Here is an 11,298-nt window from a genome sequence, read left to right as displayed (position 1 = left end):
TTAATTGCCAAAGCTTTGAATGTAACAACTTCCCCTTCCCAGCTATCTTTGTTTCSATACAGATGTTGTTACTATCACTATCATGGCACCCTTTTACCTACAAAGTGCACTACTTTTGACCAAAGCCCCATGGACCCTGGTYAAAAGTAATGCACTATAAAGGGAATATGGTGCCATTTAGGACGGTGCCATAATCATGGTTGTGTTTTCTTTCACTTGGTTCATTGCATACTTCACCTTGTGGAGTCAAGACGGTAACTGTGAACTTCCAATCCAGCATCCTTAAGATTTCTCTTAGAAGATGTATGGTTATTGACTATTGTGATGGTTTTGTTTTCCAGTATCATCCACTCAACATCACTCCTCACAGTTCTTTTTAAGACTTTTTATGTCAGCTCTTTTTAATAGTTTTTTTTATCACTTGGCTTTCATCTGACGTGGATGGCTTGGTTTCACAGACTCTGGGGTGATGTTGTGTGTAAATGTTCAAGATTGTATGTTAAACATGTCTTCATCTAGCCTGGTATTTATTTAATTAATTCTGTGCTGGACCATGATATCAACAGTTCATACTGCATTACAACTTCGTCAATTATGTAATATAAAAATAGTAATTGAGGTACACAATCTATAATTTGTATGAATTCATGTTCCTGTGACCAAAGCTTGTTAGTTTCATGGTTTCAACTTGGTCTGTTCTTATGCTATGTTGCTTGGATTAATACAATGTTCTTGGCTTGTAACAATGTTTTTGAAGATGCAGTTAGAACTATAGAGATACATACTGTACGTTTTACCTATGTATTTATCTCTGTGATCAGAAACAGGTCTGTGAAACCTCCCCAACATTCATTTGAGGGTAATGTGAATTTCAGTTTTGTTAGAGACAGCAAATATTTAGAAAGTTTCATGTAATAAAGTGAAATGTCAAACTTTGTTTTTGATGTTTTTTAATCTCAATAAAACCTAAAATATTATTTATTTTGTTTTTATTTGGTATTGTTGTAAAGCTTAATTGTTTGAAAAGCAGAATGTGGGGAATAAATAGAAGATTTGATAAACATTTCTTCCTGGCTGGTCAGGATCAAAAAGTCGGTGGTGGAATGTTCACATCATTTATTGGACCCACTCAGTGCTTCTCATTCGCATCATGGCAGCAACATTAAGACTTCTTAAAATGCTACAAAAAAATCTAAACCAAAGAGAATTACTACTTTATATAAATAAAATAAGGTGGAGAACATAGATAAATGGTTGAAGCTTAAGTAACTTAATGTAAAGAACATAACATTGTAAAGAATGTAGAATGATTTAGCGCTAGAGTCTATACAGTGCAATCAGAAAGTATTCAGACCCTTTCACTTTTTACACATTTTGTTACATTACATACTTATTCTGAAATGAATTAAAAACAATCCTCATCAATCTACACACAATACCCCATACTGACAGAGTGAAAACTGGTTTTTAGACATTTTTGCAAATGTATTAAAAAATTTAAACAGAAATACCTTACTTACCCTACCTAAGATAAGTATTCAGATCCTTTGCTATGAGACTAGAAATGGCGGTTCAGGTGTATCCTGTTTACATTGATCATCCTTGAGATGTTTCTACAGCTTGATTGGAGTACACCTGTGGTAAATGCAATTGATTGGACATGAGGAAAGGCACACATCTGTCTATATAAGGTCCCACAGTTGACAGTGCATGTCAGAGCAAAAACAGCCATGAGGTCGAAGGAATTGTCCATAGAGCTCCGAGACAGGATTGTGTCGAGGCACAGATCTGAGGAAGGGTACCAAAATATTTCTGGAGCATTAAAGGTCCCCAAGAACACAGTAGCCTCAAATCATTCTTAAATGGAAGAAGTTTGGAACCATCAAGACTCTTCCTAGAGCTGGCCGCCTGGCCAAACAGGAATCGGGGGAGAAGGGACTTGGTCAGGGAGGTGACCAAGAACCCGATGATCACTCTGATAGAGCTCTAGCGTTCCTCTGTGGAGATGGGAGAACCTTCCAGAAGACAACCATCTCTGCAGCTCTCCACCAATCAGGCCTTTATGGTCGAGTGGCCAGACGGAAGCCACTCCTCAGTAAAAGACACATGGCAGTCCACTTGGAGTTTGCCAAAAGGCACCTAAAGAACTTTCAGACCATGAGAAACAAGATTCTCTGGTCAGATGGAAACAAGATTGGACTCTTTGGACTGAATGCCAAGTGTCACGTCTGGAGGAAACCTGGCACCATCCCTACTGTGAAGCATGGTGGTGGCAGCATCATGCTGTCATGCTGTGGGGATGTTTTTCAGCAGCAGGAACTGGGAGACTAGTCAGGATTGAGGAAAAGATGAACAGAGCAAAGTACAGAGAAATCCTTGATGAAAACCTGATCCAGAGCGCTCACGACCTCAGACTGGGGAGAAGGTTCACCTTCCAACGGGACAACAACCCTAAGCACAGAGCCAAGACAACGCAGGAGTGGCTTCGGGACAAGTCTCTGAATGTCCTTGARTGGCCCAGCCAGAACCTGATTGAACATCTCTGGAGAGACCTGAAAATTGCTGTGCAGCGACGCTCCACATCCAACCTGAAAGAGCTTGAGAGGATCTGCGGAGAAGAATGGGAGAAACTCCCCAAATACAGGTGTGCCAGGCTTGTAGTGTCATATCCAAGAAGACTCAAGTCTGTATTTGCTACCAAAGGGTCTGAATATTTACTAGTTACTTAAAAAAAAAAAAATGTTAATCTAAAAACGTCTTTTTGTTTTGTCATAGGTTATTATGTGTTGATTAAAGATATATTTTAATACATTTTAGAATAAGGCTGTAACGTAACAAAACGTGGAAAAGGTCAACGGGTCTGAATGCTTTATATGGTGTTATTTCTTGAATGACTGTGGTCTAAATACCCAGCAGCCCTTTTTACTCGGCCCATTCCATTGGTCCCAATACAAAACACTAGTGGGCATACTCAGTGGGCATATGTGGGCATACTCAGTAGGGTCTGTAGAATCTATTTGTGGTGTCATTTCATGGGGCTCTGAATAATACGGAGTGTTGCTGGCAATGTTCCCTCAAATCTTTTGGGACACTGAGCCCATTTTAGGTCTTATGAGTGGAAACTTGAACCTTGTGAGTATTTTTCTGCAACTTCCTGTGCGCGTTTACAGTGGAGACTGAGGCTGTACACTTACAGTTTTGGACAGTAACCAATAGGCTATTGTGGCTATTTGAGCATAATGTACGCCTACCAACAAAACCAATGGAGCAAATCCCATAACATTCTCACATTGAAATAATTTTTGATTATATAGTTTTCTATGATATAGCCTATATGTGGTGTTCAATGCAGGCCTACATTGCATGCGACTTTTAATAACGTTTTTACATTGTGAAGGACTTTAATGAATACTTTTTTTACTTGGTCTGTAACACCATGGGCCGAATAAGTGACTAAATTGTATTGTCTAATGATGCAAGAAACCACTTTACAAAATAAAAGTTATTATTATTACCATACAGAAATACAACACAATGCAATCACCTATTTTGTCACCTATTTGGCCCATGTTGTTACAGACCAAGTAAAAAATCATGAATTAAAGTCAAGCGCTTCATAATGTAAACATTTTATTAAAAGTTGCATGCAATGACATATAGGCTACGGTAGGTTATATCATAGACATCAAAAGCTATTTCCATGTGAAAATGTTATGGGATTTTCTCCATTTGGTTTTGTTGGTGGCTTACGTTATACTCAAATTGCCACAATAGACTATTGGCTACTTTCTAAAACTTGAACCTCACAAGGTTCAAGTTTTCTCTCACGAGACCTAAAATTTGCTCGTTGCCCCAAAGAATTAGAGGGAACATTGCATCCAGGTCCTTGACTGTTGTCATCCCCACCCATACCATCAGAACTATCATCCAGTGTTGAGAGAGCGAAGAAGGCGAAGGTACAGTAGTGAATAACAAAAGTAAGGATGTGTCGTAGTGGAAAGTTGTAATGGTGTTTGACACCCTATTCGATTAACCCAGCTATTCCCAAACTGGGGGTACGCGCAATAACATTGAGGGTACGCCAAATAAAATAAAAGTTATTCAGATTTTCAAACGTTTATATTTTCCAATGGGGTTATACATTAGGGTGAGTTTTTTTTCTCACCTGAGTAGTCTCGTTTCACTGCCAAAAATAAAATTAAACCATCTAGTGTTCAGCGAAATAACAGCACAATGTCAAATACAGGTAGCCTAGTCAAATAATTAACATCCAATCACATTAACCGTTACTCTCTCGCGGGAATTCCACTAACGGTCCGTATGTAGCGAAAGGTAGCTGCTGCTCATGTTGGTATCTGTACTGATGGCGCAAAAGCCATGACAGGGAGACATAGTGGAGTGGTAACACGCATGCAAGCAGTTGCTCCCGACGCCACTTGGGTACACTGCAGCATCCACCGAGAGGCTCTTGCTGCCAAGGGAATGCCTGACAGCTTGAAATACATTTGGACACTACAGTGAAAATGGTTAACTTTGTTAAAGCAAGGCCCCTTAACTCTTGTGTATTTTCTGCACTATGCAATGATATGGGCAGCGACCTGTAACGCTTTTACAACGTACAGGAGTGCGCTGGTTATCAAGGGGCAAAGTATTGACACGTTTTTTTGAATTGAGAGACGAGCTTAAAGTTGACTTTACTGACCATAATTTTCACTTGTCTGACCGCTTCCATGATGACGAGTTTCTCACACGACTGGCCTATCTGGGTGATGTTTTTTCTCGCCTGAATGATCTGAATCTAGGATTACAGGGACTCTTCGCAACTATATTCAATGTGCGGGACAAAATTGAGGCTATGATTAAGAAGTTGKAGCTCTTCTCTGTCTGCATTAACAAGGACAACACACAGGTCTTTCCATCATCGTATGATTTTTTATGTGCAAATGAACTCAAGCTTACGGACAATGTCAAATGTGATATAGCGAAGCACCTGAGTGAGTTGGGTGCACAATTACGCARGTACTTTCCCGAAACGGACTACACAAACAACTGGATTCGTTATCCCTTTCATGCCCTGCCTCCAGTCCACTTACCGATATCTGAACAAGAGAGCCTCATCGAAATTGCAACGGTTCTGTGAAAATTTAATTTAATCAGAAGCCACTGCCAGATTTCTGGATTGGGCTGCACTCAGAGTATCCTGCCTTGGCAAATCACGCTGTTAAGACACTGATGCCCTTTGCAACCACGTACCTATGTGAGAGTGGATTCTCGGCCCGCGCTAGCATGAAAACGAAATACAGGCACAGACTGTGTGTGGAAAAGGATTTAAGACTGAGACTCTCTCCAATACAACCCAACATTGCAGAGTTATGTGCATCCTATCCTTTCAAGCACACCCTTCTCATTAACCTGTGGTGAGTTATTCACAATTTTTAATGAACAAATATGGTTTTATATATAAGATGGTTAAATAAAGAGCAAAATTATTGATTATTATTATTTGTGCCCTGGTTATTGAGTGTGCTGACCCTGGTGCTAGAAGGGGTACGCAGCTGGAGGTTGAATGTTTGAAGGGGATACGGGACTACAAAAAGTTTGGGAACCACTGGATTAACCAATGCCATTAAGAAAGAGGTAGGTGAAGTCACATTAGCCTGGTCCATTGGTAAGGCACACTTGTTAATATTCTGTGCTGACCATGTTCAGCAAGGAAAGATTCTCAAAATGGAAACTCTCAATGGGAAGAAAATCACAAGTCATGTCCCTGGAGCTTCGGCTAAGATGAGGGGGATCATTTCTAGGGTTCCACTTTCTATGTCCATCAATTATTTAAAAGAAAGTGTAGAGGGGGGCATAGTGGTTGAAGCCAAAAGTCTATTCAGTAAGAAAGAGAGGCAAAGAAGTGAAAGTCAGTACTCTTAATGTTTGAGAAGGTTCTGCCTGAGACACCTTTTCAAATAGAAGTGCTTCCTGGCTTTCACTGTTAGTTTGGCCCATCTCCATTAAGGTGTTTTAAATGCCAAAGAATGGGACATGTAGTGGCTCTGTGCAAAGGAAAGAAAAGATGTGCCAAGTGTGGAGGGGAACATGATTATGGTGAATGTGGGAAAAATGTCAAGGCTAACTATTATAATTCTGAGGGGAACACAGTGGTTACGAGAAATCTTGCTCTCACAAATGTGCCGTGTCAAAGGACACCTTGATAGTTCATCAGATTGACTTCATAGCTTTCATTGGAAAGGTTATCAACCTGAGTGCGTTTGTGGAAAAAAGAACTGCTAAATTGAAGATCATTGTGGAAGCAGAAACAGAGTTTTAAGGAGTAACAGATGTTACTGTCACCATGATTGTTGATATGTTGACTCCTAATAATACTAATGATGGAATGTTACTGTCRYCATGATTGTTGATATGTTGACTCCTAATAATAMTAATGATGGAATGTTACTGTCRCCATGATTGTTGATATGTTGACAACTAATAATACTAATGATGGAATGTTACTGTCRCCATGATTGTTGATATGTTGACAACTAATAATACTAATGATGGAATGTTACTGTCGCCATGATTGTTGATATGTTGACWMCTRATAATAMTAATGATGGAATGTTACTGTCGCCATGATTGTTGATATGTTGACWMCTRATAATAMTAATGATGGAATGTTACTGTCGCCATGATTGTTGATATGTTGACAACTAATAATACTAATGATGGAATGTTACTGTCRCCATGATTGTTGATATGTTGACWMCTAATAATACTAATGATGGAATGTTACTGTMRCMAKGGTTGTTGATATGTTGACAACTAATAATACTAATGATGGAATGTCTCAGTATGATGATAATTASAGTTATGGTTTTTGTYATCCTTCAGTGGAATGCCAGAAGCCTTATTGCTAACTGACTTGCCTAGTTAAATAAAGGTAAAATAAATATCTCCCTCTCTAACTTTAAGCATCAGCTGTCAGAGCAGCTTACCAATCACTTTACCTGTACACAGCCAATCTGTAAATAGCACACCCAACTACCTCATCCCCATATTATTACTTACCCTCTTGCTCTTTTACACCCCAGTATTTCTACTTGCACGTCATCATCTGCACATCTATCACTCCAGTATTAATGCTAAATTGTAATTATTTTCGCCTCTAGGGCCTATTTATTGCGTACCTCCTTACTATTCTACATTTGCACATTAATGTGTATATAGATTTTCCTATTTTTCTTTTCTTTTGTGTTATTGACTGTACGTTTGTTTATGTGTAACTCTGTGTTGTTGTTTTTGTCGCACTGCTTTGCTTTATCTTGGCCATGTCGCAGTTGTAAATGAAAACTTGTTCTCAACTGGCCTACCTGGTTAAATAAAGGTTAAATAAAAAAATAAAAAGCCTTATTTCTAACGGTCAGGAGTTTAAGAAACGTGTCATTGATTTAGAGATCAAACCTGATGTGATATGTGTACAAGAAACAGGGCTTAGACCACATCTTGATTTTCTTATTCCTGGTTATTGTTCAATCAGATCTGATAGATCAACTGGACAGAGTGGTGGCTGTGCTGCATTCATAAGGGAAGGTCTTGTATATCGTAATATACCTGTCCCATCTGAATATGTGATGGTGGGAATCTACAGTGCAGGTTGTAATATTAAGTAGCAACGTTTTTACAACTCTTGTCGTCAACTATCTGTAGCTATGTTTGATGGAATTTCAGGAGAATTGGGCTCTAGGGAGATGTGGTGCGGTGACTTTGGTGCATTTATATCAAAATATGTAAGTGCCTTACTAGTAGAGGCAGGTAAGATGCCTTTGGATATAGCTTGTCATTAGCTTATTGGGTTGGGCTGAAAAGCTGTGAGGTTGATCATCCCACTGCTTCTGTTCTAGACGACTGTTGAGAATATACTAGTAGACAAGGCAATGGTTTTGTTTGGACTGTTGGGAAGCTTGCTGATGAGAGTGGTTTGATGGAGTTGGAGGTTGGCCCTTCTGTGGTGATAGGGGATGTTCCTCAGTGGTTACTACCGGATCCTGTTGTTGATCTAACCTTGGTAGAGAAAAGAAAAGATTGGTCAGAAATCAGTGACAAAGATGGATCCAAGGACCCAGATAGTGGGCGCACAGGAGCAGGCGTTTACATTCCTGAATTTGATGTGCAGATATGTAGAAGAATAACAGGTAAACTGTCAGTATACTCAGTTGAACTGTTGCTGATAGTAGTTGCCCTCCAATGGGTGGAGGATGTTTAACCTGTTAGAATTATAGTATGCTTAGATTCCCTGTCTGTGTTGAATATCTAAGTGACCTACTGTTGGAGGCATTCATGTTATTATGGAGAATCGAGAGACTGGGTGTAGTATTGAAATTCTGCTGGGTCCCAGCCCATTCGGGTGTGGAAGGGAATGAAATTGTAGACCAGATAGCCAAAAGGGCTTTAAAACAAGATGTAATTGATATTCATGTTCCACTGGGTAGAGGTGAGACCAAATGTAAGATCAGAGCCATTTTGATAGATGTGTGGCAGAAGAGATGGGAMTCTGAGCCCGAGGGCCGGCATTTATATGCCCTCCAAAGAAAGGCTGTTGGACCAAGATTCAAAGGTCAGTTTAGCAAGGAAGAGGTGGTGTTTGCTCGATTGCGCCTAACGTGCTGACCACACCGCCCGCGTCGCATGTGCGAGCGTGTATACATACATGTTATTCAGTCAGTACACCCACACTGCTCGCGCGCATCAACGAGCGTCTGCATAGCCAGGCGCTAAAATAGAACTTGGTTCTATTTGTGATTCTTGATGCGCTGCAAGTCCCGCCTCTCCCATCTCCTCATTGGTTGTTTAGGAGCATATACCCACGTGGGTGATTGAACGATGAACTGAGGTCCACACTCCAGACCAGTTGGTGGTGGTAATGCATGTTAAAGCTGGTTACCAACCACCATATAAAGTYCAAAGAAGAAGAAGAAGCCTGAAGGAGGAGAGATTACTAGAAAGGACCTGTGGATTTCAGGTAAAATAACAACCCAATGTTTATATCCCAGGACAAATTAGCTAGCAACAGCAAGCTAGCTAGCAAAATTGTCATAAATGTTGAAAGCTTTTCGACCTGTCCCCAAATTAATATAGTTGGTTCAGAGTATATTTCAACCTGCGTGTCCTGATTGCGTCTGGTGTGGATGGACAAAATCAACATGCGCGGGAGCGGTGTGGTCAGCATGTAAGACATTGTACATTAAACTCGTCATTACATCTGGTTGGCAAGCATGTGAATGATTTGTTTTCGTATATGGTCGATGAAACGGTGGAGCATGTGTTGTTATTTTTGTAAGTATGTTAAAGAGAGGGAAAGATTGGAAGTGTAGGGTCATTGAGGTTGGATGGGGTGGGTGGGCGGGCGGGGTAGAAGGGATTTTGTGGATGGGGGAGGGTCATTTAGAAGTTAGTAGGGCTCTTTGTTTTTCTCAGACGTACTAAGTTAGGTAGGAGGATTTAGAAATGTGGAGCTAATATTGTAAACCGTAATTGACCACACACTCCAGCACAGTAGGTGGCGGAATGCACGTTAAACTTTTGTTTGCGTACCGCCAATATATCATAGAAGAAGAATACACTCCGACTTCAGAATGAAATGTTGCCTATTCACATTGCCTGACTACAATATTTAATCTTGATAAGATAATAAATACATACTGTGTTAATAATGTTGGCATGTTTACCTGCTTACAATACCCACTGTAGTGTGCGTAGATCTCAAGCCCATAATAAGTCAATAGGGCTCACTGGCTAGCGACTACTGTTGGCTAGCTACTACTTTTAACAAGCCAGACAACCACGAATGATTGACATCTACCTTGCATAACATTACTTTTAGGTCMTTTTTGCCTGTTAAACTATCTGGTTAGCTACATTATTACGATTCACATATAGCTCACTGGAGGTTCCTCCGAGGAGGAAGGGGAGGACCATTCTCCTCAGTGAATTTCATAAAAATAAAAATTGTGAAACATTAAAAAAGTTTACCTTTTTAGATAAAACTATACTAAATATATTCAAATGTCACCAGATAATTAATTAAAACACACTGTTTTGCAATGAAGGTCTACAATAGCCTCAGCAGCACTATGTAGGGTAGCACCATGGTGCAACCGGAGGACAGCTGGTTTCCGTCCTCCTCTGAGTACATTGGTACATTGACTTCACTACAAAACCAAAGAGGCTCGTGGTTCTTACCACCTTCCATAGACTTACACAGTAATAATTACAACTTCCGGAGGACATCCCGCAACCTATCAGAACTCTTGCAGCATGAACTGACATGTTGTCCACCCAATCAAAGGATCAGAGAATTAATCTAGTACTGAAAGCATAAGCTACAGCTAGCTAGCACTGCAGTGTATAAATTGTGGTGAGTAGTTGACTCAAAGAGAGAGAAAGACAATAGTTTAACAGTTTTGAACAAATTCATTTCTTCCAAAATTAAAGAGAAGCAAGAGAGAGCTAGCTATATTTGGTTGTATTTAAAAAAAAAATTTTTTAAAAAATATGAATTCCCTTTCACCCAGCTAGCATATGCATCTAGCTAGTTTAGCCTACTCAAACACCCGGCTAAAACAGAGAGGGATGCTATGTTAGTTTACAAGTCAAGGTAAGCATTTGGTTTTATWAATTTATTGCCACTGGGGCCTGCCGGTGTAACTGCTAAACTGCTTGCTGCTGACTGTACACTGTACTGTTGCCATTGGCCTGGCTGGAAGAAGGTTCAGTGAATCTGGAGGTGCAGCGTGAGGTAATACAGTAGGGGGAGTGTGAGTGCTGCTCAAATGTAATGTTTTGTGCATTCTCCACACTCTCTTCCTCACAAGAACGTACTCAAGAGAACGTCCTTGGAGATGCATATGCATATTGAGAAAACACCCATTGACTCGTGACGAATGGGAGAGGGTCCATTCAGAGAGAAGTGGTAAGTATTTTAAAAAGTTCTCATTTGCACCGCCGAGAAGCGGGGTCCAGAAAACTCGGATCTGCAGCCTCTGCTTTAAAAAAAAAAACAGTAGCAGTTGTGGTGTTTMTGTATGCTTGTTCTCTAAGAGGGCAATGTGAATACACTTTTTCACAATGGCATGCAAGACTATGTTTTACATGAGTTAACGGAGAGGAAATTACTTAGTTGAAAGAAGTTAAGGTTTTAAACTTAAATGATAGAGCAGACTAATAAAATGAAGCTTTACGCTTAATAATTAAAATATAAATATGTTATTTATTTCATATAGTGGTGGACACCAAATTGTATAATTT

The sequence above is a fragment of the Salvelinus sp. IW2-2015 genome, linkage group LG31, assembly GCF_002910315.2.
Source record: "Salvelinus sp. IW2-2015 linkage group LG31, ASM291031v2, whole genome shotgun sequence".
NCBI classification, from domain to species: Eukaryota; Metazoa; Chordata; class Actinopteri; order Salmoniformes; family Salmonidae; genus Salvelinus; species Salvelinus sp. IW2-2015.
Note: the sequence above shows the minus strand (reverse complement) of the source record.